The sequence below is a fragment of the Tachyglossus aculeatus genome, chromosome 19 (assembly GCF_015852505.1).
Source record: "Tachyglossus aculeatus isolate mTacAcu1 chromosome 19, mTacAcu1.pri, whole genome shotgun sequence".
Taxonomy (NCBI): domain Eukaryota; kingdom Metazoa; phylum Chordata; class Mammalia; order Monotremata; family Tachyglossidae; genus Tachyglossus; species Tachyglossus aculeatus.
This window is the reverse complement of record NC_052084.1, coordinates 18,499,454-18,506,748: the sequence shown is the minus strand read 5'-3', so window position 1 is coordinate 18,506,748 and position 7,295 is coordinate 18,499,454. Positions and strand designations below refer to the sequence as shown.

At 47.2% G+C, this 7,295-nt stretch overlaps 1 non-coding gene across 1 annotated transcript; it reads right to left on the bottom strand.

The window, feature by feature from the left end:
- Positions 1–1,066: 1,066 nt before the first annotated feature.
- LOC119941091 lies at positions 1,067–1,204 on the bottom strand. The gene has a single exon (XR_005455123.1). It is a non-coding gene; the product is annotated as a small nucleolar RNA SNORA7 (small nucleolar RNA).
- Between the last annotated feature and the right edge of the window lie 6,091 nt (positions 1,205–7,295).

The window sequence follows — 7,295 nt, the reverse complement described above, 5'->3', positions numbered from 1 at the left end:
GCTGGTTCAATCTCTCATCCTATCCCGACTGGATTACTGCATCAGCCTCCTCTCTGATCTCCCATCCTCCTGTCTCTCCCCACTTCAATCTATACTTCATGCCACTGCCCGGATCATCTTTGTGCAGAAATGCTCTGGGCATGTTAGTCCCCTCCACAAAAATCTCCAGTGGCTACCAATCAACCTAAGCATCAGGCAAAGACTCCTCACTCTCGACTTCAAGACTCTCCATCACCTCACTCCCTCCTACCTCACCACCCTTCTTTCCTTCTACAGTCCAGCCCGCACCCTCCACTCCTCTGCCGCTAACCTCCTCACTGTGCCTCGTTCTCGCCTGTCCCACTGTCGACCCCCGGCCCATGTCCTCCCCCTGGCCTGGAATGCCCTCCCCATCCCGCACATCCTCCAAGTTAACTCTCTTCCTCCCTTCAAAGCCCTACTGAGAGCTCACCTCCTCCAGGAGGCCTTCCCAGACCGAGCCCCTCCTTCCTCTCCCCCTTCCCATCGCCCCTGCCCTGCTTCCTTCCCCTCCCCACAGCACCTGTATATATGTTTGTACAGATTTATTACTCTATTTTACTTGTACATATTTATTATTCTATTTATTTTATTTTGTTAATATGTTTTGTTTTTGTTGTCTGTCTTCCCCTTCTAGACTGTGAGCCCGCTGTTAGGTAGGGACCGTCTCTATATTTTGCCAACTTGTACTTCCCAAGCGCTTAGTACAGTGCTCTGCACACAGTAAGCACTCAATAAATGCAATTGAATGAATGAATGAATACTACAATACTACTACTGCTATTGATATTACTACTAATACCATTGCTACTACTCGTCTTGTCTTATACCATCGAGTCGTTTCCAACCCATAGTGACACCACAGACACATCTCTTTGAGTATGCCCCGCTCTCCATTTGCAATTGCTCTTGTAGTGTATCCATACGTAGTTTTCTTGGTAAAAAAAAAACGGTAGTGGTTTACCTTTGCCGCCTTCTGCACAGTAAACTCAAGTCTCCACCCTTGACTCTCTTGCATGCTGCTGCTGCCCAGCATTGGTGAATTTTGACCTGTGGCAGATTGTTTTCCACTTGCTAGCCACTGCCCAAGCTAGGAATGGAATGGGTAGACCTCTGCTTGCCTCTCCCTCCCGTAGCCGAGATCGCTAGAGTACTGAAAACTCTCCAGATGCGACCCTGAGAGGGGATTGCTACTAGTACTATAACAATAATAATAATGATGATGATATTTGTTAAGTACTTGCTCTGTGCCAAGCACTATTCTAAGCACTCCTACTGTTGCTACATCAACTACTACTACTACTACAAACTCAGGCCTTTCTTCAGCCTCACAGAAACTAAAGTCACTTATCTGGTTCCTCTCTCCTACCCACCAGCCACCTGCCACTTCAGGGAAAGATTAAGACTGAGCAGAGTGACCTGGTCCTTGATGGAAGATTTGATCCTGCCAAAGACCAGTTCAGGATGTGGGGATAAGGAAGTCAAGTTCAATCAATTGCATGTTAGACTACTTCTTCCTCTGAGATTTTGCAGCTGAAATGTGATGGCTTAATCATCAACCGCCTCCGTAACAAGAGCAGCAAGACAAAAGCCAGGGTCAGGGGACCCAGTGGGGCCATAACGGGCTTCATTAATAATAACTGTGGTATTTGGGAAGCACTTATCCGTTCTAAGCGCTGGGTAGATGCAAGAGCACTATATCCCTCATCTGCTGTGTGGCCTTAGGCAAGTGTCATCAATTCTCTGTACCTCCAGTTCCCTCCTCTGTAAAATCCCCATTGGGTAGGTGAGGGAACTGCGGGCACAGAGAAGTGAAAGGACTTGCCCAAGGTCCCGCAGCAGACAAGTGGCAGAGGCAGGATTAGAACCCAGGTCCTTCTGACTCCCAGGTCTGTACTCTGTCCTGTCAAAGTCAGGAGGGCCAAGGAGAGCTCACCTCCTCCAGGAGGCCTTCCCAGACGGAGCCCCCTTTATCCTCTCCTCCTCCCCATCCCCCCCGCCCTACCTCCTTCCCCTCCCCACAGCACCTGTGTATATGTTTGTTCAGATTTATTACTCTATTTTACTTGTACATATTTACTATTCTATTTACTGTGTTAACGATGTGCATCCAGCTTTATTTCTATTTATTCTGATGACTTGACACCTGTCCATATGTTTTGTCTTGTTGTCTGTCTCCCCCTTCTAGACTGTGAGCCCGTTGTTGGGTAGGGACCGTCTCTATATGTTGCAAACTTTTACTTCCCAAGAAGTTAGTACAGTGCTCTGCACACAGTAAGTGCTCAATATATACAATTGAATGAATGAATGAATGAATCTGCAACCTTGGTGACCTGACTGTGGTCGGGACGGCAGCCATGGTGGGGGTGAGGAGAAGCTGCTGAGTCTCATCTTCTTTGGAAAGCCCAGAAACCTCTAAGAAGTGATCTTGGAAGAGCCAGCTCCTCTGGAACAGATTGCCCACTCCTGTCCAGCTCTACCCTGCCAGAGGGGACCGATGCAGCTGGCAGAAGGGGCAGGCAGAAGCAAACAGCATTGGCAGCAACTTCACGGGCCAACCCGCTGCTGCCTTTTTTTTAATGACATTTGTTCAAAGCTTACTCTGTGCCAGGCGCTGATCTAAGCACTGAGGAAGGGTTGGGTTCTACAAAAAAAAGATATCGTCACAGCAGCACAACACAAAGAGTTCATTGTCTTGCCTTGTCTTATACTGTTGATCCGTCTTCGACACGTAGCAACACCATGGACTCATCTCTCCCAGAACGCCTCACCTCCATCTGCAAATCGTTTCAGTAATGTATCCATAGAGTTTTCTTCGTCAAAATCCAGAAGTGGTTTGCCATTGTCTTCTTCTGCATAGTAAACTTGAGTCTCCGCCCTCAACTTTCTCCCATGCTGCTGCTGCCCAGCACATGGCTTATGGTTTATTATTGCAATAGTAATATAGATCTGTATGGGTGAGGGCAGACGGAGTCTGTTGCTCTAAAAGCTAGCTTGACCCTCACCGTCATATGGGTGGAAAGCACAGTGTATTATAGTGGCATTTATTTTCCCGCCACTTAGTGGGAGTGGCAGGAAAGCAAATCGGTTGCGAGTCCTCGTCTCTGTTGCTGTTCTAATACTTTTATTTCCCTGATTCTGATGAGGACCCATGAATGATTCTCTGCTCTTGGTTTTCTGTTCATCTAGTTGATAGTGCATGATTCTCTGTTTCTTTCATTCCCTGCATATCTCATTTTTCACAGATGGGGAAGTTGGACAAAAGATGGGGAGCCTAGGTCAGCTTAAGGTTAAGATACAGCACATAAAATGGATTCCAAAAGCTAAGATGGAGTTTCCTGGTCTTGGGCCAGTTTCCACAGGTAGATACGAGGTAATCAGGTTGGACGCAGTCTCAGTCCCTCGGGACTTAGAAGCGTCTTAACCCCCATTTTGTAAATAGGGGAACTGAGGCATGGAGAAGTGAAGTGACTTGCCGCTAGTCACACAGCAGATAAGAGTCGTAGTTGCCATTAGAACCCAGCTCCTTCTGACTCCCGGCCCTGTGATCTATCCACTTGGCAATGCTGCTTCTCGATCTGATTATATCCCGTTGATTGAAACCCTTCTTCTTAGGGCTGCACTGGGGAACTGGACACTGTTTAAACTCCGCCTTCCTTTGCCCCTCCTGCTCCCTCCCGATCTGGGGCAGTCTCATGGCTCTCCAGTCTGCCCTGCATTCCCTGGCCGTCGAAAAGCAGTGTTACTTATTGAATACAGCACGGGACTGGGAGTCAGAAGGTCCTGGGTTCTAATCCCGGCTCCTCCACTTGTCTGCTGGGTGATCTTGGGCAAGTCATTTTGCCTCTAAGGGCCTCAGTTCCCTCATCTGTAAAATAGGGATTAAGATAGTGAGCCCAATATGGGAAGTAGACTGTGTCCAGCCGATTAGTTCGTATCTATCCCAGTGCTTAGTATAGTGCCTGGCATGCAGTAAGCATTCAATAAATACCATTTTAAAAAAGGCTTCCACAGTTCTTAAAGTTGGTGCCTTAAAATGTTCTCATGGAGCACTTTTCCAGGAAACCGATCCTGGCAGATATTTCTTTGTTCTGCGTCTTCCCTTGGTAATGCAAGCACTTCTTCCAGAATCCTGTTAAGAGGGTCATTAATGCTTTAATCCTATCAAGGGCCTGCTTTAATTGCATCCCTCCACAGGTGATCACTTGGATGTGCGGTTCCTTCCAATTCCTGGGGGCCGAGGACCGGAGCATCCAAAACCAATGCCTGCCTTTCAGGAGGCCTCCCCGGAGGAGGAGTGGTTGGGAGGGGAGAACTAAGGGGAAAACCGAACCTGGAACAACAGCCAGAAGGAACTCTAATTATCCATCTGTAGGGAACTAGTGGATAGAATATGGTTCTGCAAGTCAGGGGACCTGGATTCTAATCCCAGCCCCGCTACTTGCCTGCTGTGCGACACTGGACAAGTCACTCAACTTCTCTGGGCCTCAGTTCCCTCATCTGTAAAATGGGAATGAAATAGCCCTCCCTTAGATCGTGAGCCCCATATGGGACAGGGGCTGTGTCTGACTTTCATTCAATCATTCATTCAATATTATTTATTGAGCATTTACCGTGTGCAGAGCACGGTACTAAGCACTTGGGAGAGGACAGTGCAACGATAAACAGACACATTCCCTGCCCACCACGAGCTTACAGTCTAGAGGGATATTATCATGTATCTACCATGGAACAGAGCGGGGCACGTAATGAGCACTTAAATTGGTCCTGACCTCTCCACACCTGGGTCTTTGGTGTAGTCCTGTTTCCTCAGAGGCTGTTTAAGCAGACATTTGAGCATCACTCCTTCAAGTCAGGGGTTTAACCCAACCCCTGCTGTACCATAGCATCAGGGAACCAGGTTGGTGTGACTTCCAGGAATTCTGGGTCTTTGGTGTAGTCCTGCCCGGCTCCTCACAGGCTGTTTAATCAGACATATGAGCATCCCTCCTTTAAATCAATAATGTTCTTCCTGACATTTACCTTCTTCTTCAGCTTTTCCTCAATTCACAAGTCTTTATTCTCGCAAACACCTCTCTGGTCAGATCCTGGGGCTTTAATTATCACCCCCCTTTCACCAAAAAAAAAAATTAAAATAAGGAAATGAAGTACCCAAACACTGGAAGGAAGTATGTGCTGGGAATAATGAGCTTTCTCACCTGCTAGATTAAAACTCTTCAAACCAACCTTGATTTCTGCTCTTCTCAATCAATCAATTGATCAATTTAGCCATGGTATTTACTGAGCACTTACTGTATGCAGGGCACTGTGCTAAGTGCTTGGGAGAGCACAATACAACAGAATTGGTAGATATGTTCACTGCCCACAATGAGGGCTCTAGACTGTAAACTCCTTGTGGGCAAGGAATGTTATATTGTCCTCTCCCAAGTGCTTAGTATGGTGCTCTGCACACAGTAAGCGCTTAATAAATACAACTGACTGATGAGCTTAGAGTTCAGCAATCAATCAATCAATGGTATTTATTGAACACTTACTGAGTGCAGAGCACTGTACTAAGTGCTTGGAAGGGTATAATATAACAAAGCTAATAGACACGTTCCCTGTTCACAATGAGCTTACTTATTAATAGTGGCAAATGGCAGAGCGGGGATTAGAACCCAGGTCCTCTGACTCTCAGGCACAGAGCTCTATTTGCAAGGCACAGGCCTGCTAATGAGCAATCTCATCTCTCCTTGACAGGGTGAGCTGAGGGAACATGGCTACCAATTCTGCTGTAATATACTCTCCCGGAGTAGAGTGCTCTGCACATAGTAAGCAGTCAATAAATACCAGCGATTGGTGGACTGATTTGTCACGGCGAAGCAGAAAAGCACACAACGCACCTCTTCATCTAAAAGGCCCTGACATTTGGGAGAAGCTGGCTTCGTACACCCCTTCCTATTCCTGTCAGACAAGCCTCTCTCTCCTCCTATCGCTCCTTAATTCCTGCAATTACGTTTCAGTCAGGGATGGGGGCTGATCCCCCTTTGCCAGCCATTCATCTCTCTTTGTTTATCCGTGTTCTTTCCTGCATGTTTGCATGAGGATTAATAAATTGCATTATGCTAACAGAGAGCTTAACCTTCTGTGATTAAAGGGAACATCTGCTTTCCTAGAGGCGGCCTGATTACAAGGGGGAGAAGTGGTGATTTTCATCAGCACGCAGGACCCACAGCCAGAAGTGATCCAGTCTGGTCTGGTGACAGGGACGGCTTTGCCCACTCAGCATGAAGCCCCGAGTCTTGGGGTCATCTTCGTCTGACCCCGTTGCCCCCCAAAACCATGGATCGGGTTGGTGGACCCATTTCTGCTGGGACACAGAAGGGGCATGTGTTTCAGCCAAGAGCATGTCACACTCGTTAGCAGGGCTCTGTGATCTGGAACTGAGCTGTTTACACACTGTGAGGCACTAAAGCAGAGGAAAAGGGGAATTAAAGGGATCCTCTAAACAGTACGATTCTCATTTTGGGCAGGGAACGTGTCTACCAACTTTGTTACATTGTACTCTCCCAAGCGCTTAGTACAGTGCTCTGCCCACAGTCAACAGTCATTAAATATAATTGATTGATTACCACGTGTCTATCAGTGCTCAGTGGCATCCTCTGAATACCACAGGACCACATCTAATAATCATGTTAATCGTTAAGCTCTTACTAAGCACTGTACTAAGCTCTATCCACTAGGCCATGCTGTTTCTCCAAACACTTTACTTGTGCTGATTGATTGATTTTATCAAGTTCCCTGAGTGCTAGATGAATCCCCAAATGGCAATGTACTGAGAAAGACAACAGGAATCTTTGAGGTTAATTGGAAAGGGGGATTATGGGATTGATGTCTAGGCCAGACTTGGAAGGTTAGAGGAAAGAGGAACTTCTGAAAGCAGCAGGAGAAGCCATCAAAAGAGAGAAGGCCGAGAGCGAAAGAAGCCGGAGGGCTAGGAAACTTCTCAGCCGACATGGAAGTTCTTAGATGAGGCGGAACAAAGAACAGGAGAACAGGAGGTGAGCTTGAGAGTGGGCAGGGAGAGAAGCCCACAGTTCCTGCATGGAAGAGGTTAACAGTCCAGGGAGGATTGGGTTGGTGGAAGGGAGAAATGCTGGAAGGAAAAACTGGGGTGAGTCCTGACCACAATCCTGGCAATAAACACCCTCCCTATTTGTCTTCTCTGCCTCTCAGGGGTTGATGCAACATTGAAAAATCTTTGTGCAATCTCAACTTCAGAGCTAACATCGCCAGCG